The sequence below is a fragment of the Chelonoidis abingdonii genome, chromosome 8 (assembly GCF_003597395.2).
Source record: "Chelonoidis abingdonii isolate Lonesome George chromosome 8, CheloAbing_2.0, whole genome shotgun sequence".
Lineage (NCBI taxonomy): Eukaryota > Metazoa > Chordata > Testudines > Testudinidae > Chelonoidis > Chelonoidis abingdonii.
The window spans coordinates 25,759,218-25,782,596 of NC_133776.1; positions in this window are offsets into that span (position 1 = coordinate 25,759,218).

Genomic DNA, 23,379 nt, shown 5'->3' on the forward strand with positions numbered 1-23,379 from the left:
TTTGGCAGCATTTGAACTTTGAGGGCTTCTAGTTCAGAAATAGCTAACAGAAGAAAAAATCATCTCATCTTAGAGAATATTTTGAAATTGAATAGACTACTGAATTTACCCCATATCTATATCTCTATGTAAAAAGACACATTGCAATTATCGTCACAATGTATAGACCTTTTAAATGGAATGTACAAATCTAATTTAGTATTTTAGATGAGTAATTGTTGCAAAATAGATTCAAATATCACTATTCAAAGGACATACCTGAATTAATAAGCAACAAGCCAAAATCCTCTGGAGAGAGAAGAATGAGAGAATTTCTGCTTCATCAGGGGGTTTGAATTTCTTTTAAACTGTACTTGACAGTTGGTGACACTTGTAATTGCCTGCTTTACCTGAAGGAATATTTTGACTTTAAAAATTGTTCCAGTCACCACCATTTAAAACTTTCAGTCAGGAAAAAGGCAGGTCACAAGATTGGATAAGGATGTGTCTAAAATTGCTAATGGAAGCCAGTGCTCAGAAAAAAAAGAAAAGAAAAAAACAAAAATTAAAAAAGAGAGCAGTTCTGGTGTCAGTTCCCAAAACAGGTACTTAAGGATATGCACTAATGATATTTTACTAGTATGTTTATTTAAACATTAGTGTAAACAGGTAGATTTCTTACATATATATACACACACATGCTCTCACTTACTAATATAAACTTCTATCTGAAATTTTGCCTGAATTGGGCTGTTCATAAGGTAGGATCTTCCTCTGTCCTTCCCCTAGTTCCCTCTGCCTCAGTGCTTGTCTATGTGCAGAGCTGTAACCATTTTACTTAAGGTGTAATCTTAAATTAATGAAAAGATTGGGTGGACTCTTATTTCAGGTTAACTCCATTTTATTTCAGTTTAGTTTAAGTCAGTTAGAAACAAATTTAAGATAAAGTGATATATAAACATTTCTGAAACCAAAACAAGAGTGTCCACGTAGGGGATTGCACCAGTCGAACTAAATCAGTTTGTTTAAACTAGTGCAAGTCTGTGGGTAGCTAAGGGCTTGCAGAAGAGGACCCAGCTGTTATTTTCTGAGTTGGAGCTAATAAATCCATCTGCTTGCTGACAGGCTGAAAGTCAAATCACTTCGCATCTCTATCCATCACCTCTGGTGCTAGTAAGGTTAACCTTCAATATTTTGTTGATATTATATTTTAAAAGCAGAATAAAATAAGACTAAATATAATAGGTGATTTTTTTTCACCCAGGAATGCATATTCAGGGCCAAGTTCCACAGAAGATGTCTACCTTTCTGCCGGAGGTTGCTGCCTCTTTGGCTAAGAGGTAAATATATATATATAAACAGAAAGTTTCCTGGAGCTAGGAGGCTTTAGAACTATTGTGAGTGCAGAGCACGTTTAGAGAGCTTGGAGAATATAAGGAAATGTATGTGAATGTACTTGAAGGCTTGGGCCTTGTAATAAGCCTCTGTCCCAAATCTGGACCTTAGCGTCCAAAATCTGGGTGCTTAGCATGAACCTCCAAGCTTAATTACCAGCCTGGATCTTATCTCGCTGCCACCAATCAGGATTCTGAGTACCTGATAAACTCTCTGGTCTCCCCAAACCTTTCCCTGGGGGACCCCCAAGACTCAGATGCCCTGAGCCTCCAACAAAGGAAATAACCCACTTCCCTTCCTGCTCTTTACTTCCTCCCAGATTTTCCCGCCCTGGGGATACTAGGAGATTTCCCTGCTTCAATCCCTTGAAACACAAAACAGAGAGGACGATTTACCTTCCCCCCTCCTTCTTCTCCCCCCTCCCAGTCTTTCCCTGAGAGAGACAGTACTCCTGGCACAGAGATTCCTATCCCCTTGCCTTAACTAGGAAAAGAAAATCCAACAAGTTTTAAAAAGAAAGCTTTATATAAAAAAGAAAGAAAAAACACATGACATGATCACTGCATCAAGATGACATAACACAGGGCTATTGCTTAAAAGAAAATATGAATAATCAGCCTTATTCAAAAAGATATCCAATTTAAACATTCCAGCAACTCCACACATGTAAATATAAAATACAATATAAACCTATTGCTTTTCCTTTTGTACTCACAACTTGGGAACAGAAGGGTAGAAAGAAGCTTGGAGATAGAAAAAAAAAAAAACTTCCCTCATAGCCGAGAGAAACAAACAGACAGAACAAAGACAAAACACACCCAGAAGTTCCCTCCCTCACTTTGAAAAATCCAGTTTCCTGATTGGTCCTCTGGTCAGGTGTTTGGTTCCCTTTGTTAACCCTTTACAGGTAAAAGAAACATTAACCCTTAGCTATCTGTTTATGACAGGCCTAAGTAAAAGCAGTTTATGGTAGAAAAGAAGACATATGCAGTATTTGGACAGCTGAGTGGGTGTAATATGCCTACATTTTCAAAAGCGACTAGTGAGTTTGGGTGTTTCAATAGGGCTCAGTATCTTTTTGTTATTTTTTGTGAGAGAGCATCTGGGGAATGGAAAAGTTGGGGGTCATGAAGCATTCCTCAAATGTTGGAGAAGCACAAATCTCTCTGCTGTACAAGAGTGAGTGTATGTGAGAACAGAGAGAGAGATCAAGAGATTAATTAGCCTTTCAAAATACACCTGCAGCCTTATTCTGCATTTGTAGGATTTATATTTCAAGGGAGGAGAATCAAGTCCAAGTAGCTGTGATGAGAAAATATTCCTGATTTTTAAATAATTTATTCCTATTTGTTTAAAGAAATGGTAATAATTACTTTTTTGTAATTCAGATTTATTTTGCCAATCCACTGTATGTTTCTAAAAAAATAATTACTCTGCTACCTGCTGAAATCTAAGAAATCTGTAATCTAAGAAATCTAACATCTGTATTTAACCAACATTCTGATTTTGCTGATTTGGAATTGAAACCTTGGTTGCCATCTGGTGGACTCAATGCCATAGTAATTTAAAGTATCAGAGGGATAGCTGTGTTACTCTGTATCCACAAAAACAACAAGGAGTCCAGTAGCACCTTAAAAACTAACAGATTTATTTGGATCTGAAGAAGTGGGTTTTTTACCCACGAAAGCTTATGCCCAAATGAATCTGTTAGTTTTTAAGGTGCCACTGGACTTCTTGTTGTTTTTATAATAATTTAAAGTACATTCTGATATACAGCACATCAAGTTATTTCTGTCTAAACATCATCTAGCTGATGAAGGAAAACTTTGTGTATTGGAAATTATCTGCTAGATCCAGGAAAAGCAGATGTGGGGGTAATATTGTGGCCATGATTGTTCAATCTAAACTGACTGGTTATGAAATTTGTTGTACTGATGTATATTCTTGCAAAGCAGAGGGATAAAATGTAGTTCAGGAGTGTGAATGCTGTTCAGGTAACAGCCCAACCCTAGTTTATTTGTCTATTTGATTTAACTGATCACATACAGTAGAGGGAAAACTAGGCTAATCTGAGAGTAATCCATTAACTACTGTCCATTTGTGACCCACCAAGACAGCTGTACTTATTTCTAGTCTCCATGTCTCAATATAGTGTGACAATTATGGGAGCCAGGAGTGAGGCTTTCTTGATGTTGGGTCCTAGCCTGTGGGACACCCTCCTGGCAAAGATTTGAATTATCCTTCTGAGTGAACTGTGGGGATTAAAAAAAACACTGCAGAAATTGTGGGATGGAGTGGAAGAAATTGTGGGGACTTGAGCCCAAACCCTCACAATTCCTGAAGAGGAGTATTGGCATCCCCTAGTGGACTTTTAAAATACCTCACAAGGCAATGTAGATGATAGTGACATAGGGAACGCTGGGTTGTCTACCCAAAGTGCAGTGTGTCTTTTTCCTCCAGCACCTCTAGGAGTGAGGACATGCAGCCTTATTTTAGTGACATTACAACGTCAGCAGTGATATGCTGATAAACTGCTACCAATGAAACTTTCTAGTGTAGACATGGCTTTAGTCTGCCAGTTTATAGCACTGAGGCCAAAGCCACCTTTTTACAGAGAGTTACCTGTAACAATGAGGAAAGGGAGAAAGGTGCAAGTGCAAATGGTTGGACCTTTGAATGACAAAATCAAAATCTGTTTGGAGGTTTTTTATGCTTACCTTAAGAATGTACGTTGTGCCTGAATACTACAGTGCTTGGTGCCCTGGAGTAGTGTCACTAGCTCTCATTAGTTTGTAGCAGGTCTCATTAGACTTGTTTCTATTAGAGCCCTGCTCTTGGAAGTAGCTGACTGTGTGAGAATCTCAGCTTCTATTTTAAAAAAGAAAGTTTCTAGCCCTCATGGCTGCAGAAAAATGCCTGACAACATAATCCAAGTGCACCCTGAAGGCAAAGAAAAAGAGCCCAACTTTTGTTATCATTTCCATCTTGTGAAGATGGAGAAAAGACTGGACTTGGGCTTTGTGTCCTGTGACTGGAATGCATGGGCCCTAGTGGCAGAACAAACTATCCTCAGCGATTTTCCACATAGTCAGCCCTGTTCTGTCATCATATATGTTGGTCACCACATCCCCCTAATCATATCACTCCTAAAGACACATTGGAACTTAAAGAAGGCTGACTGGAATGGCAATATGGAAACAAGAAAAAAATGACTCTCTGACTGTCTGTGAATGTAAACACTACAACAGCTTCATCAGCCTCCTTAAAGTGTGAAAGAGAACATCCCCCACAGCTAGAGAAAAGCCTATACTCCCTGCTGGTTGGCAGAGGGTAAGGCACTGCTAAAGGAGTACAGGACAGCAGTTAACCCTGCTGTTGCAACCTCACTTCTGAAGTTGACTAGATGAAACAAAAGCCACAAAACATCTAGATATAACCCACTCAAGCAGGAAAGCCTGGAGGCTTCTCCATTATCTTGGCAGTGCTAACCCTCCCCAAATGGGACTGCCAAAAGTCATAGCCAATGCCATCACCACCCAAATGCTCCTGAATTCCAAGGTTCAACCGGATTGTCATCACAGAAGAAAAGTGAAGAAAGAGCTTCATTGCTGCCTATCACACTGCGCAGCAACATCAAATCTATCAGAGCCATTCACAAGAGAAGAAGTGGACAAGGCCATAACACTTAAACTTCTTAAGACATCAGGGCTACATGGCATCTTCCCAGAATTTCTGAAAACCTAGGCCAGCATGGCCATGACTGACTGACTGTGCTTCTTTGCCAAACACCCAATGTATGGTGATAGGCAGGTCATCACCATCCTGAAACCAGGGAAAGGAGCAACGATCTGAAAAACTGCTAGCCAATATCATTACTATGCGTAATGTACAAGCTCTTGGAAGGTTGTTCCTTCAGAGACTTACATCCATCTTTGAGGATTTTGTCCTTCAAGAGCAAATTGGATTTAAACCTGGACAAAGCACCTATGATCAGGTTAATATTATATTGTAGGGTGACTAGATAGCAGTGTGAAAAATCGGGATTGGGATGAGGGGGTAATAAGTGCCTATATAAGAAAAAGCTCCAAATATCGGGACTGTCTTTATAAAATCAGGACGTCTAGTCACCCTGTCATACCATGAACTTGCCTCAGAGCTGGCTATTAATGCAGGCTCAAAACAGAGACCCGTGTGGTCTGTCCTTGGCATACAACATAGTTTGGCGGGCTGGCTTGCTCCTGAAAGCGTTGAAAATAGTGTGGTGCAGAACAACACTGAGCCTACTGACAATTATGTTCACCAACCCAAGTTTCACATACATCCAATGAACAGACCAGCAGACCTCATCTACTGAACAACAGGATCCTCCAGGGATCCATCTTGACACCATCACTCTTTAATAACATGCCATCATCCCAGTTATGGAAATTTGGATACATGGATGATCTTGCGCTCACCATCCAAGTGAGCACTTTCACCCAAGTGGAACTCAGCCTCACAGAAGATCTGAAAAAAATGGAGGAATGCTATTGATTATGGTGACTCTGTCCAAGCCCTCAAACAGCTGTCTCTGCATACCACTAGAGCAAACACATGCAGAGAAGTGCCTGAATGTCACCTTCTGTGACACCAAACTCAGGAGGGAATTTCCTGAAAAATCTCAGTGGTTCTGACTGTAGCCTCGCTTATCGCCAACATCTGATGAAGACTGTTACTTCGGTAAAAACTACAAACAATATAATCCGCGATCTCGCTGGAACCAGTTGGAGAGCAGACACATGCTTTGTGCACAGCCACCTTGACCCTTGTCTTTTCAGCAGGTGAATACTGTGCTCCGGTAGGGGCACGTAACATACATTTAAAATTGAACACTGATATGAGAATTGTTACAGATGTACTGAAGCAAAACCAGCCGTCTAGCTCCCTACTCTTTTGTGCATATCTTGCCATCCCTCCAAAAAAGAAGCAGCAATAATACAAGACTACAGCAGAGTGATAATCAACTCAGTCTTGCCTATCTATGAAGATCTCCAACTCCATCCTCCTCTTGAGATGCCGCCTCAAATCCAGGAATCCCTTCTTGTTAGTGGCCAAAGCTCCTAAAACCTCAGAACTGTCACCAAACGACAAGTGGCAGAGCTGGTGGGAAAAGACTGGGATCAAGAATCAAGACCTGATCCCAGATCCTATAGACTGAGAACCTGACTTCATCATGCCATGTAAGATATGGATCACAGTGAACCACATCAGAACCTCATGTGCGCCTTGCAGTTACCTACTGCACAAATGGAAAATGGACAGTCCAGTATGTGATTTCGAAGAAGATATCAAAACCATGGAACATCTAGTGAACCACTGCCAGCTAAAATCTTTCTCTGGAGGGACAGCCTTGATTCGTTTAAGGTTACTGGAAGCCAAAGAGGGGATGACACTTTTAATATTACTTTTCAAACCGCCATATAAAACAAAAAATATTGTGAATTTTAAGCCAATCTTTTGAATGCTTGGAGTTGGCAATGCTGCTGTAGATACCTAAAATATACAGCTAGGGCTATACTATGGCCATCCCCTGACAGGAAATGCAAGAAGAGGCAGCCACTTCTCTTCTCTGGTACCACTGTGCAGCATTTTGCACCTTTTCTCAGGGCAGTGTAGCTGCCATAACAGTGTGCATTGCCAGAGAGTCCCCAGAGGAATTGTGCTGAGGCTAAGGGCACAGTCTAGCTCACAGTTATAAGACAAACTGAAGCCGATCAGAATTACTTTGATATCAGTGCAATAGGAGTTTCTGCAGCTTGTCTACGTGTGTGTGTGTGTGGTTGGCAATTTTTCTGTCTTGGAAATGAATTTGTTCAGGATGATTTATGCCCTGTTCAGCTAGTTGAATATTAGTAGAAAGGAGATGATACAGTCACCATAATTTTGATTGTGATTTAGGGTCTTTGCGTTCTGTGGCAGGGATTCTGCAGTGCTCCAGTGGAGCAGATTGGAAATGGCCACAGTTTTACCTAAATTTAAAAGTGAACTTTTATAGTGTTATATAGGAAACTGAATAATGTTATCTACACAGTATTTTTGGTGTTCTTTAATTTAGGTTCAATTGAATTGATTTGATCTGGCCTCTGTTTTTTTTAATTGTTAGTGTGCTGCAGAATTTCGTATTGAATACTCCTAGATGCACTACTGTTAGGGGTAAAACTAGTGATTTTGACTTCTGGAAAGGAGAAGTTGGAGCTTTTGGCAGCTGAGAAGGCAGTTAGGGATTATGGAATACACACAGTAAGTGGCTCTTTCTGCTAACATGATCATCAGTGAGATAGTTAAAGTTGACATTTAAAGCTGGGATTTTTCAAAGGAGTTTTAGAAAGGTAGTAGCCCAAGTATATGGGACTTGAAAATTCTACCCTAGTCTATCAGTTTCAGTGTCAACAACCTGTTGAGACAAATAGAGTTTCACACATTTCAGAGCTATTGCTTCAGGCTGTCTGCAGAGTCAAGAAGACGACATGTCTGATTTATACTTCATATTTGGAAGGCTTCTTTGGAAACTTAAGGTTTAGAAACTTTCTTTCTTATTATTTTATTCAATGAAAACTGAACTTCTGGAGCACAATTCTGCAGAAGCAGCTGGTAGCAGGCCCTGATTATATACGTGCGATGATCACATATGATGTCTACATGCATGTGATGATCCTGACTTACTTGGTTAAGGGGTCATTCATAACATTAGACACAACCCTATACTGGAGGAGGAGCACAGATGCCCCTCCCCAGGAAACCTGTGGAAAGGAGTCATCCTTGAGGTAGAATTCTTCTCAGAGCTCTCTGGGGTGCAGACATATGGCCTGGAAAATTTCAGCGTGAATGGCTAAAGTTTGGTGTAAAGGTTTTAGGTATGAATTGGAATGTTTGTTTTCCAAAACTGCATTATGTTGGGAAAATTCTGTTCCATATAATGACTCTGTTATTAATACCTACATTTTTATTTTGACACCACTAACAAACTTTGGCCATGGATCAATGCTTGTATTTTCAAAAAAATGATAGCAGTCTTTGATGTGAGTGTGTGGTAGTGCTGGTTGCATTTAGATGTGTTTTCAGAATGCACAAGGCAATAAATATTGAACCACAGCAGGAAAATCAAAGTCAGCCCATCTTTCAGCAAGTGAAACTGAGACCAAGACCCACACTTCTCTGGAAGCTTCACCAATGTCTAAAAATTATTGAATGTACTTGTCAGCTCCATCACCATTTTCTGGGGCCCTCGGCACCACTCCTGTTGAGATCCTTTCCAAGACTGTGAATTAGTTGAGCTGGATTTTTGCAGGAGGAAGGTGATCATATAGAGACGTGTGTGCATGAGGGTAGTAGGGTTCTGGGCCCAGCAAGGTTTCAGATAATTATAATATTCTGATAAGCCAGGGCAAATGCCCGTCAGCCTTTTCAAAGCCCAAAAGCATCAGTGCCAGATTGGGAAGAAGCAAACTACACTCTATTCAGAAACTACAGTATATTTAGTTTCTTAAAATATTTTTGCATTGATTTTTTGTTTGTACCAGTTATATCATTACTGCATCTCAATATACTAGTGCAATAGAGCACAGTCTGTATTAAAAAATGCTTTAAACCTGAAGTTCCACCACCTGTCTCTAGAGGGTATCACAGCTTAACTCAATTCCTGTGATGCATGCATATAAAGGTTTTGCTTAAATAACTTAACAGTGTTTCAAGGTTTGAAAACATATTTGGAATTAGTGAATCATTTTCCTTGTCGTTTAAATCCATGTTTTTGTCCCAGGTGTGATTGATTTTAAAAAGAAACTTCTAAATAAAGGGAAATCCAAAGCTATGTGTGTATTAAGGAAAAAAGATCCTTCATCACACATTCCATCCAGAAATAGCCATACTGGCAAAAGTAGGGGCCCTTTATTCAATGTATATACAGTATTTATTTTTCAATGGCTATTTTCTCCTTGTCTCTCTGCTTCTTCTTTCCATAGACTCCCCTAAGCAGAATGGATGAAATTTACTCTTCTCCTTCCCCCCGCATCCCCCATAAGGACTGAGTGCAGTGGTGAAAGTAACTTAAAGGACTTACCCGTACACCGGAGTCCTGAGCAGGGGGGCGGGGCCTCAACCAGAAGAGGTGGGGTCTTTAAATCCCTGAGCCCTTTAAATCGAGATTTAAAGGGCCCGGGGCTCTGGCCACTGCGGGGAGCCCCAGGCCCTTTAAATTGCCGCTGGAGCCCTGGGGCTCCTGCAGCGAGGCTCTGGCGGTACTTTAAATAAAAGTGAGAACGGGCATTCTCATGGCTCTGCTGTAACCAGTATTGGAAGGTATTTACATTCCAGATATGTTAAACATCCCTATCCCTCTTCATGCTTCGACTTGTAGACTCTAAAGCAGTGGTGGGCAACCTACGGCCCACGGGCCGCATGCAGCCTGTCAGGCTAATCCACTGGCAGGCCGCCAGACAGTTTGTTTACATTTGCACGGCTGCCCGCAGTGCCTAGTGGCCACAGGTCACCGTTCCCAGCCAATGGGAGCTGCGGGAAGTGGCGGCCAGCACATCCCTGTTTCTGAGTGCAGATAAGTAAAAAAAAAAATTTACATTTGTAATTTGCACTTTCACAATAAAGAGATTGTATTACAGTATTTGTATGAGGTGAATTGAAAAATACTATTTCTTTTGTTTATCTTTTTTTTACAGTGCAAATATTTGTAATAAAAATATTAAGTGAGCGCTGTACACTTTAGATTCTGTGTTGTAATTGAAATCAGTATATTTGAAAATGAAGACAAACATCCAAAAACATTTATAATAAAGTTAAATGGTGATTGTATTATTGTTTAACAGTGCAATTAAAACTATGATTAATCATGACTATTTTTTAAATCAAGTTAATTTGTTTTGCATTAATTGCGTGCATTAACTGTGATTAATTGACTGACCTAATTGCACCAGATTTTTACCCCCTGTGTTTCTTCTGACTAACAGAAAAAGATATTTCAATAATTCTAGACCCATCTGAGCAAGGCACAGGTTATGCTAACAGGCAGAGGAAAGCACTTTGAGTTTGCAGTCATGGTGCCAGTCTTCTTTTGTTGCAAGGTCACACCTGCTGCAATTGTTCAGGTCAGTCCACAATTTAGGAATGCTCTTGGATTCCTCGCTGACACAAAGCTCTCAAATAGCAGCATGCATCATGCTTTATACCATCACTGATTGGTTAGGAGACTCTGAGTCATCCTGGCAAACGATGACATGCCCTATGTTATAGATGCATTTGTCACGTCCTGTCTCAGCTACAGCAATGCAGAATACCTGGCCATGAAGCCGTCAGCACTTAGGAAACTCACAGCTAGTACAGAATGGTGCAGCACATCTTCTCACCAACATGGGCCACCATTAGTACATCATTGGCCTGGGCCTAGCATATCTAAAAGGTCACCTTGAGCTCTTGGCTAAATACTATGGGTCACAACTCCACTCTTCATTCACAATGGAACTTTCTACAATAAGAGAAAAGCTTGTCTGTGTGGGAGACAAAGCTTTCTCAGAGGCCATTCTGAGACTGGGAAACACACTCCCAGAGGAACCAAGGAGCATCACCAACCTCGTCACCTGCCTCTCTAAGTATAACCTGCTTCCTCTGACGTAAACATAGAGTAGCATGTGCATTTAAATTAAGAAAACAAAAAACCTGTCAACAAAATATGCCACTGTGCACACAATTCTCCTGGCTAGAGGTTGAGAGAGAGAAGAAACCACACATGACAGATGCAAGTCATGTTGTTTAGTGCACTTCTGGTAGGCACTTAGATGCTGGAGTGATGAGCAGTGTAAGAACCTATACAGAATAGACTCTGTAAAGAACTAATGCCTCCTCTCGTATCATCTGTGAGGTTTCCCCTTATGAGAAGATCCCATGCACTTCTGAAGTTGAAGATATTACCAGAAGGCTCCCTCTTCTTCCTAACTCTGATAGTCCACATCCTGATACTGTTAGATGTGAGAACAATTGGTACTGGGAGTGGTTATATCTTTTTTTTAAAAAATCCTGGAAATCCAAAAGCTCTTCTCATGGGATACATTTCACATTTGTTATATCCATTATGAAGTAAAAAATTCCGATTAATATTTCTGTGATTTATGACATTCCTTCATCCGTATTTGGTGAGAATCTTTCAACCCACATTCTCCCCACAGCCATCTGATTCATCTTTTCTTTAACTTAGATTTTCTTTAACTGCGAGGGTGTCAGGTGCCACTGAAATAGTAATGTATACAGATTTGCCTGTGCTATTTCATTACTTTCTTTCCTGTCATGTTTAATAAGTTTGCTCTAAAGGGACTGAATCTGTCCCCACTTGAAACCAGTGGCAACTCTCCCAGTGACTGAATAGTGCCAGGTTCAGGTCCATAATGCTGAAATGATACATAGCCTTTGAGTGTCTAGAGCTCACTATCACTCATTCAGATGTTGGATGCAATGAGTGGGTTCTTGGGGATGGCTCCTAAGATGAGGATCTGGCTTTTAGGGTTTGCTATTTCTCAAAGGCGTGAAATATAGGACCACATCCTCAGTTCATGTATATACCTTGTTTCTATTGAAAGCTTTTTTTATAATATCTCTGGGTCTTATATTTTAGCCTTTTTCACTAACTGATCTACTCTTCAGTCCTGCTTTGACCCAGGGTTTTTTTAATGGAATCAGTATCTCCTGGAAGGAAGTTTCAGTTGTATCTAATTATTTTAGAAGAGGGCTGGCAGGGCTAGCTGTCCCTCTGTTTTGTCCCAGAATTTTAGGAAAAGGAAATTGCTGAATGACTCCTTCTGAGGAGATCCCTCATTTTAGCAAGACACTTATTATTCCTAAGAAGGTAATGAAATCTTCTTGCTCCATTTTTATGCGGCTTTTTACTAAACAAACAAAATGATGCCAAACTAAAACTAAAATCATTTAACTCTCAAGTAAATAAAATGTCCTTAACAAACAATGCCAATGAGTATTTATCAAATCTCTCTTTCCATTTTTCTGCCAGCTTCCCTAGTTCACGTTTTGTCATTGTATCTCACTTTTGGTATGTGCCAGTGTTTTTCTTTTAGAGGATGTAGCCAGACTCAGCTCCAAATACTTTCTGCCTGTGCCCAGCTCTTGTTAATACATGAACTGAAATCATAAATCCCACAAAAATTGCTTCGTTTTAATTTAACAGGAAGTTTTAATTTAACAGGAAGTTGTTTGTGAAATTCAGAGCTGAATCAAGAACTGAAATAAGCCTCAAGGCTGGACATTTCATTGCTGTTGTATTTTGGGAAAGCAGCAAGAGAACCCAGCCAAGAATACCCAGTTATTAAATTTGGTTTTCAGCTTGCTAGGTATTTCTAATGTGTCTGTTGCTGCAGTGTCACGCCAAGGGTGGGAACCTCAGCTCTGCCCAGCTGCGGACTGATGCAGCTGAAAAGGAGGGGAAGGTGGCTCTAAGTCACCTGTTTACCTGATCCTGAGATTGCTGGGGGCCGCAATGGCCCTCAGCCACTAGGCTGCTGTAAATTACACTTGTTGCAGTGTCCCTCATTGCTACAACTTTGCCTCCTTTCACCACTGGCACTACATGTCCCTGTCTTCTTCATCCTCCTCCCACCCGCCCCCTCAACATTTACTGGTGAAGTCTTCCACTGCCTATCCCCTTTGTGGTACTGGAATGGTGTACAGGTGATGCTGGCAGATCCGAAGTTCTGGTTCCAAGCACTTCAGGGAAATCTGGGAAGTTAACTAAAACTGACTTTAAGCATTGCTCCCTTACCATTCAGGATGGGAGCAGAGCAGTGAAGACAGCCCGTGGAGAAGGGGAGATCTTGGCTACAAGCAACTGAGACAGTGTTCCCCATACCCCTTCCTCCACCTCTGCTACTTCACTCACCCTGATTCCTTCTTCCCTCCCCTTCTATCCTCATGCTGCATGGAATGGTGGGGAGGAAGGGAGAATTGCACACTGCTATTGAGTCCAGGTTCTGGCACTTGTCCTGCGCATTGCCATTCTGCAATGGGGGTACTGTGGAGCTGGGTGACTGGCTCCTATCTGGTGGACAAGCAGGAAGGTGTATACAGTTTCCTTTCCAGGCAGAGTCACCATTGTGGGCTCCCTAGCTCAGCCCTCTCCTTTCCACCCTTAACCTAGTTACTGGATCTGCAGAGATCCTAGGGGCTAAGCTGATATCCAGTGTGAGTGTCTGGAGGAGCTTTTCCAAAATGGTGGAAGTGGCACAGTGCTGTGCATCTTTCACATGTAACCCAGCATACAGGCAATTTGGTTTCGGAGGAGGGACTAAATTACAATTGTCATAATTTTGGTGCATTGCAGTTGATTGGTTGGTTAGAAAGGGTACAGCTGAGGGTCTCTGAAGCCAGTTGCTCCTTGGGCATTGGTCCCAGGCACTCCTGAGGAATAGTGAAGGGGGTTGCCTCTACACCTGGTGCAACACGTGGCTCCTCTCACCTCATCTCTCCTACATGTGGCGTGGGGGCACTGGAAGGGGTTGAGACTGGCATCCAGTCAGTTGCTAATAGATCCATCTTAGAGTGTCGTCCCTGAAGTTTCACAGTGTACAACATTCACTGTAGGTCATATTTGCTTACATGGTACTGCAAGGAGACTGACTATTGACACCATGCTTTTGTGATGGCCAAAAAGTCATGTGGAAAACACTGCAGGCATGCTCAAATCAAAACTTTCACCTGGGCTTAGACAGAAAGTTTTAGTGCAATGTAGTTTTGAATGTGTGACATGTTAAACTCCTTAAAATTATAACGGCAATGCCAGTTCTTCTTCAGCTACTGCAATATAAGTAAGTCCAGCGTGGTACAATAATGCATAAATCTGACAACATAGCCTCCTAGCAAATTGACATGTTCCTGAGGTGCTATTGTATATGGGTTTGTTGTTTTTTCTTGCTGAATAATAATCACTGGAGAAGAGGAAATACTAAGGAAGGTTTATATGAAACATCTATAACGCTTCCTGTCAGTGACCCAGGGCCTAATCCTTCAGGGTGCTGAGTAATTTCTGCCAGGTGTTGAGTACCCTCAACTTCAGTTGTGATCAGTGGCTGATGAAGTGGCTTAACACTTTTCAGGACAGGACTCCTAATCTCTACATGTCCAAACAGTGGCAGTTAAATATGCTTTGCCTCTTAGTCATCATATAGAGATTCCCATCGTGTGATAGAGGATGGGACAGGTTGTCAGATTTCTTGGTAGACTGTATAGAAAACGCAGGTTGGTATTACTGCTATTAAACTGGTTCTGTCCCAGGTAATAACAGTTAAAAGATGAGGAAGGATAATATTTGACTGGAAAATAAAATTCCTGACAACTAGGTGACAAGCTGCTGTATCAGTTGTTATTACACACCACACAAAGTTACAATGCTCCAGTAGAGACTGCAGCTGCTAAAGTGGCTGCTTTAAAAAATGATATTGCCTTACACACTGTCAATTTACAGTGCAGAATGTATTCTAGTGATCTAGAGCCCATTACTAAGAAATCCAGCATAAGATGGCTTTTCATAAATTACCTGTCAAGAATTTTTATTGACAACAATTATCCTGTGCCAACCCAAAATAAGATATTCACCAAGCAATCACTCACAAACCACTGTCTGAAAAGTCAAAGCCTAAGTCTTTATCAAGATAATTTTTAAAATTATAGAAAACAACAAGGAAACAATCTCCAAATTAGATTGTCTGTGAAGTTGTGAATTGGTGACACCATTTCTCCAAGTGACATTATTCAGTTGTCTTTATACTGATAGATGCTTCAGTATTCCACTAAACCAGTGTCCTTTGACCCCACTTAGCTCACAAACAAATTGCTCACGGATATCTTGAGCCCTGGGAAAGAGTGTGTGGATTTGAATTTGACATGGCAGAGTAAATGAGATTTTTTAGTTTCTCTATTTAACAAATATGAAGGAAGTCAACAACTAATCTTATTTTTCATGCTCTCAAAAGTAATCAGAAATTCTCTCCAGCTTTGCTGCCACTTTTGGCAGGGGAAGGATTCAAATGTTGAGACTCAGGCCCATGTCAAATGTGTTTATATCCATATGTACCTAAATTTGAAATTTAATAAAACTGTCATATTTTCTCATCAATATTAAAATCTCTAGCCCATTGATGGAATCTGGCAAAAATATATATATAAAAATAGGCCCTTTGACTTATTGCCCTCTCATTTTCTAAGAGAAGAAGCTGCTTTAATGGAAGAAAATGTCCATTTTCTTTAATGGGGAGCTAACATTTCATAACAGTAAAGTCCAAGAAACTCGTAAATTACATGAGGCAATTTTCTCCTCAAATCAGATTTTAATTTTCTCAGTGAAAGGCTTCTAGCCTTTTTGGAAGCAGTGCTGCCTAAAATAATGTATGAATCAAGTGGGATTTGTGAAAAGGAAAGCATTCCTTAGCTAATCTACAAAATGGTGTGTATTGATGTTCAGATGCTATAAATATTGCTAACAGAAATAGAAATGCTATGCTTTATCATTTGATTCTTACACAGTTGATAAAATACCATGGATCAGAGTGGCTATTTTATAGTTACAGTCTTTTAAACATGAAATACGGCCAATCTAGCAGTAGTCTGATCTTTCTGTAAGTAGGGTGACCAGAGAGCAACTGTGTAAAAAATGGGACAGGGGTAATAGGTGCCTATAGGCCCCCGCAAAAATTGGACCGTCCCTTTAAAAATGGGACATCTGGTCACCAAGCAAAATCTGTATGGCCCAGAAAGCAAGATTTAATATTTTCTAAAATAGCACAATCCTGTTTCCACCCCATGTAATGCTTTCTCTTCCAGAGAAATTCAAAGATCCAGTGGATTATTCAATCCCTCCTCTTGATTATGGCCTGATTTCAGCAGGTCACTTGAAGCATGTGCTTAATTTTAAGCACATGAGTAGACATCAGTAGGACTACTCACTTGCTTAAAATCAACACTTGCTTGAATACTTTGCAGAACTGGGGTGTAAATATTTATTCACCCAGTTCATGAGGAGAAATTATATCATGTGATTTGGTGACCAGTCACCCATAACCAAAACAGTTCAAATGTTGAATATTGCATGTGGAATCTCCGAAGTAAACATGGAGGAGGGGAAATGAAAAAAATGTTGCAAGTTCAATCACTAGTAAATTTCAGGAAATAATGTTCTTCTCATGGACATTCTGCAAGCAGGCAACAAGCAAGTCAAGCACTTGTTATGAATTATCCTCTGAGCTCTGTTTCCTTGGTAATTTGTACAGTATATGTCTTTGCTTTTATATTTTGAAATGTTCACCTGTTATTTGTTTTGGCTATTGTGCTTGGCCTGTTGTAGAATTTAATTTATTTCCACGGTGTATTCTTGCATTCTGTACTGTGATTTAGTAGCATCAAATAACTAGTGTTTTAAATGGTAATTTTACAAAAAATGTAGAGAAACACAACTGAACTTCACACCCGAGATTTGCTAAATAATCCCTTTTATGCTTTCAGCTAAATTAATTTAGTTCCTGAAATTGTTTTAAAGAGCATTGACTTTGTGTCCTTGGTCAAAAGAGCAAGGACTGGAAAGGTCCCAATTCATGAAGGTCAGCATGTCTTGTTGGTGATATATTGTTCATGGCAGAAATTATTTCCACTGGATCAGGTGTATGTGGTATATAATTAGCAGAAGCACAGCAAAGAGAATTCTTATAGAAGCAGCTATGCAGACAATGACGGTATTGCATCACAGAGTTTTTAAGTAAATGTTTTTGTGTTGTACAGGGAACAGAATCATATTTCTACAATGAACTGGATACTTTCCCAAACATACTATTGTCCTCAACACCAAAGTTAGAAAAAGCATGTAAAGGTTGGGCTTTAATCTTGTCTCTCATCATGAAATAATACACTGAGTTGTGTGGGAGGAATGCACAGCATGACAGAATATAATGGATTCATGAGTTGTTTTGCAAAGTACCTGTTTTAAACGACTAAAACCAAATTAGTCTCTTTATGCTATGCTTGCTGAGAGGCAGGCATTTTTTAAGGGGAATTGTATTGCTCATGAACTTGAAAGAATGATTTGCAAAAGCCAGCAATGTGTTGACGGGCAGTCTGTAAGCATATTCATACACCCCTGCCAAAAACTTCAGTACTAATCTGCAGCACCTTTGCTAATTCAGTCCATAGTGTCTCCTTCAAAAGGAGTGATAACTGTGACTCAGACAGCATTGCATTATTCTTTAGTAAGGAGTAATCTAAAAGCACAACTTTAATTTTCACTTTTGTACTGTGCCTAATCCAGGTTTTAACCCAAACAAAGGTACCAGAAATGTAAATTAACTTGCTGTACCATCCGGGCCACAAAAACTAGAAATCAGATTCTGATGGAGCTGTTGAATGAGTAGTTTCTTACTGCACAAATAGCCCCACTGAGGTCAAACCCTAACATGAATAATGGTACCAGAATCTGGGGGTTAGACGGCAAAGGTTAGTCATGTGTGAGGGCGGGGGTGTAGGCTATTTAGCTCCCTTTTACATCAATTTACTCCACTGCATTCTTTCCTTCTTTGTTTATGTTGGTTTTTTCCTATGTGAGTAATGAAAAATAAGATGGCTATGGTTAGCAGCCAGTAGAACCATTTACTCTGTTCCACAATGCTTAATAAGCCAACTGACTAAATTGCTGTATATTTGATCCTACAAGCTCTCCTTGTTGGACTCCATCAGAGGTCTTCTGTATGCTACACTGTATACAGGTTTTTATTCCTTGTTGGTTTTATTGGGCTATTTATTTGTGCACATAAAGTGGTAAGAAAGAAAAAGGGAAATGCCTTTAGAAACTTTAAACATGATTTGAAAGGGAGCAGATATACTATAGGGATGATGCATATGCCACTACCTAGATTTAGAAGAAAGTTCCTGGATGAAACTGTAGATTAAAATTCTGGTTTATCTTGAGGAAAGATAGATTTAGTCAATACCTAGAAAATCTCTTTGGGTTTTAAATGCTTCACTTACAGATTTTACTAGGATGTACTATAGATTGGAAAAGGCACGGGACCTGTTTTATTAAATCCTTACATCTTTAGGAAGTATTATAAACAAAGATCTGTTAGGGAACACTGTGTTTGACCTACTGTGCTAGAAGAATAACTCCTCAGAGGCCTATGAAAAAACAAATGGTTTTAAAGCCAGCAAAAGTTGAAACTTCTGAGTGAAACAGACCTGAGTTGTGCTGGTTGTTTATCCTGTAATTTTATAAGTTGATTACTAGAGATCTCAGAATGAAATGCTGAAGAATTTGGAAGAGAGGTTAATATGTCCCAGTTGGGAGTTTATTTTACTCTTGGAAGAGAGAATGAGTCTTGCTGCCCAGGTTTTATAATTAATAATCCCTCTATGCTAACTTCACTTCTGCTAGACCACCAGGGTGATGAATAGCTGTTTATAAACTGAAGAACTCTGAATAGGATCCTAGGAAGAGTTCAATGAAATAAATCAAATTTAGGATGCAGCAACTGTGTAATGACCAGAATAGTTAGATTTATGAGAGCAAAACTGTACAGTCAGACTGACCCACTGCCTATAAAAGCTGGTGGGGGTCTTTCCATCCTCTCCAGTGGTCATAGGATCAGATCCTTTATGTTCTTGGAGGAGACCAGAGGAGCCTTCATTGAAAAGTAGATGGCACATTTCTTCAGGTGCTGGAAGTTCTGCAAAATCTTGCAAGAAATCAGCCTCATGGTTCTACTGAGCAGGAGCTTGCAGATTCTACAGGCCTTATCCTGCCCTCAGCTAAATCAGGAGTAACTTCATTGATGTCATTAAACACACTGGTGTAAAACTGATGTAGGAGATAGGAGAATCAGGCTTTCTGTCTCCATGGTACCTGTAGCAATGGAAACTCTGTCACAGAAAGCAATCACCCAGAGGCCTGGGTGCCCCTGACATACATTTAAAAACACAAGAATGTAGGAGAGCTAAGCATAAATTGACCGAAGCAGCTATGCTTCAGTGATGGGCTCAATATTTCTTCAAGTTTTTAAAAAATCTTTCAGGTATCCAGGGAAAATAATGTAATCTCTGATTTCTTTAGAGAATGTAGAGGACTGTGGCCATTACACAGGGAATAAAACTGCTTTCCATTCTGAATACAATGCAGATAACAGAACAGAAGGTTAGCTGTGGCGTACTGAGGTTTTCTGTGGAGGTTATGAAGAAAAAAACTACTTTAGCTGAAAGGGGTTGAAACAGAAGCATATACATGGAAAAGAAAATAGTTGGATGACTATCTGACAGGAATGAGAGAGTGTGTATGTGGAATCAGGATAAGGGCCCTTTTCTCCACTCCATTGCACTGCATGGAGGAAAGCAAACCACACCACAGATTCCAGCCAAATGGGACGAGTAGAGTAAAACCTACATGCCATCTCCACAATCCCGCTGAGCAAGTGGCAGCCCATTTAAACATTGCACATAATTTTGGATATTGTGACTGAAGGGGAGCAACAGTTGAGGAGCAGCCAGTCTAGGAACATATGTTCCCCAGGGAAAACCCATGTAAGTAGCAGATGTCAGTAGCAGTTTTACTTTGCAATCCGTACCTTCATCCCCCATTTGAAAAGGGTGGCAAGGAATGCAGCCATGGACAGATGGGCCAATAACAGTATGACCATTGGGTTGGCCAGTCTGCTTGAAGAGAATTATGGCCCAGGAGTTATGTGGAAGGAGTGGCAATCCACATAGAAGTCCCAAATTTCATTGGCTTGGAGACAGAATTTCATATGATTTAAAGGCTGCATTGTGTGGTACTTCCTTATGAGAGCTAACCGTTCCCCGAAAGGGAGTTGTAGGGATGCTCAAAGATTTTCCATCAAAATGGCTTTTTATGGGAAAATTGGGTTTTTGACTAAATGAACATTTTTTTGTGAAAAGTGCTTGCCTTTCCACAGAAATTTTTGACGTTTTGTCAAAAAACTAAACATCTGAAAACCAACTGGTTTGGGCCAATAACTGAAAACTTTCAGATAAACCCAAAGATTTTGATTCAGAAATGCCACTGTAGTACCTCATGGGAGTTATAGTTAGGGGGTCTTATACTTCCATTCTTCTCTGGCTCCCCAGCTGGATGACCTCTCCCATGATGAACCAGGGCCATGCAACTTCCATGATGCACTCTGGCTGATCAGCAAAAGAATAGACTGTAGTCCAATCAGGGAGCCCAGCCCATGGAGATGAATGGGGCTTGAGACACCCAGACAACAACTCTCATGAGGCATCCCAACAACATTTTCAAATAAAAAATGTTCAGTTTGGTTTTGGCTGAAATGTTGACATTTTCTGCAGGGGAAAAAAAATTTCCAGTGTGCTTCATAGAATATCAGGATTGGAAAGGACCTCAGAAGGTCATCTAGTCCAACCCTCTGCTCAAAGCAGAACCAATCCCGAGATAGATTTTTGCCCCAGATCCTTAAATGACCGCATCAAGGAGTGAACTCACAACCCTGGGTTTAGCAGACCAATGCTCAAACCACTGAGCTTCTAGAATTTGTGTTTTTCCCCCCACACCATTAATATTGGATATAATTTTTCCACTTTTTATGGCATGCTTTGGCCCAAATAATTTAACATGAATAAAAGAAAAGTTAGGAAAAGCAAAGCAGGAAAGCTAACAGTTGGCACCCATGGAGAATGGTTTAAGGTAAATACAGGAAAAAAATACCTACCTAACCAGGACAGCATGAGCCTGATGCACCTAAGTCAGGTCCCCTTTACACTGCTCTGGCTCTTTTTAAAGTATTACTCCTGTTTTATGTCCATGTAATTCCTCCTTAAGATAATATAAAGCAGTGGTGAATCAGTCAAATACAGAGTGGCAGAGACATCAGAAAACTAGTCAGACATTTGATACTGGAGACTGGTGGGAACTTCAGTGGGTGACGTTTGGTTTCATTGTTTTTCTGTGGTCATCAACTTAGAAACCATGCTGAAGTAAACAGGCATGGAAACAAGGATTGTTGACAGCAAGATGGGAAATAGATACATAGTACGTTAAATTCATCCTCTCTATTGACTTCAATAAAGTTATGCCTGAGATGAGTGCAGCTAAGTCACTTTGTGTGTCCTAGTGTGGTTTCTAAGACACTGACTATAAAAATAGAAATCATTCCATTTCAATTATCTCATTGTCACCCACTTTTCTTGTTCATCCCAGATGAGATTATTTTGCACATAGATACCAAATATGTGCAAGGAACCAGTATGGGGCCCATAGTTTCCACTGTTACAGGAAAAAGAGCTCTTACCACGTATACAATGGTGAGTACACTTTTGACTGCCTTTTACATGGAAATTTATTTTCTAAGTTATGGCAGTCTTTCCTGTCCCTATGGGCTGCAGTTCTGCCCAGAATCTCCATATCTGGCATGCCTCCTACACAGGGCTTGTGAGAGTCCTTGGAAAGTAGGCGTATGGTTGTCTCCCACATTGCCTGTGCCAGGGAAACCCTCACCCCGCAGGAGCCTGGCCTTTTAGGTTTCATTTACACCACTCCACCCCTTTTAAAAGAGCAAGTGCAGGTGCTGTAGGTGGGTTTTAGAACCATTTAGCTCACAATGGCTTCATGAGTTGTTGCCTGTCTCTGGTGGGATATCATCTTGTGCTCCAATATTTAAACTTTCAGAACCTGTGGTCAGTCTGATACAGTTACTTTAAGAAAGGTGTGAGCACCCCATCCATCTTAATAAGGAGTTAATGCTGAAGCACCATGAGAACATTTTAAAGACCAACAATGTTAATTATTTCACTGCTGTTTAAAACACATATGAAAAGGGATAATTATGTTCTGAAGATCTGCATAATATTCTGTGAGCACCATTTTGTTTTGATGTCACATGAAGGTAGAGTGGGGGCAGAGCTTTGGGACAGTACAATCAGTTCTTCTAAATTACTTCCAGTGCAAACATCTGGATCAGATAATCTGCAAAACATCCAGTAAAGCTTGTTATAGGTGATGACTTTTGAACAACACTGTCATTTTGCGACATTTCAAAACCACAGGGAGGACTCTTCACTTTGTTGACATTTAGGCACAGCTCTCAAATGGGATTGCAAATCAAATTAATTTTTCTGGAGGACATAATCTTGCTGAAAATTAAATAATGTCATCCGAACCCTGAAGCAAAATAGAGAAAAACATCCTGTTTAGTGTTTATTGATAATGTACAATTGAACCTGCACGTATAACAATCTCCAATCTTCCGTGGAATAATTTGTATTTAACACTGGATTCCATGTAGCTAGTGATCTGTAAACAGATCCCTAATGAATCAGTGAAAAGCTATGGCCATGAACATTTCCTAATTATCTGGATGTGGATTTCCCCCTTCAGACACTTCATACAACCCATACAGTTCAGCTTTTTGGCACACAACTGGCAACAATTCCTATATTTTCCCCCTGCATTATTAGAGATTGAAGTTTGTAACCATTTTTATTAAATTACCTATTTATATGTTATATTTATGGCCAAAATACTGCTTACTTCATTCATGTGAGTGTCTCCACTGAATGTACTTACTCACATAAGTAAGAGAAATAGGATTATAGATTGTAAACTCTTAGGGTTAGGGATTATATCTACTTTTCTCTCCTGTCCTGTGCAGTGCCAAGCTCAAAGTAATACAAATGCATAGGCAACTGTAATGTTGCTTGTCTTCTTATCAGGGAATGGAATTAAGAAGGCTTGGGAATTCGAGGGCAAATTGGATCCCAGTCTTACTCTAACTAAAGTGATGTTCATGAATCAGTAAAACGCTGAAACTAAGCTAAGACACTCTGAACTTCAGCCCTCATTTCATTGTCCATGCAAAAATTAACCTTTATTTATCTTTCTTTAAAACAGTCCTGTAAATTAACAAGAACTGCACGTTGTAAATTTTAAGACCCTGAACTCTTTTCAAACAATTA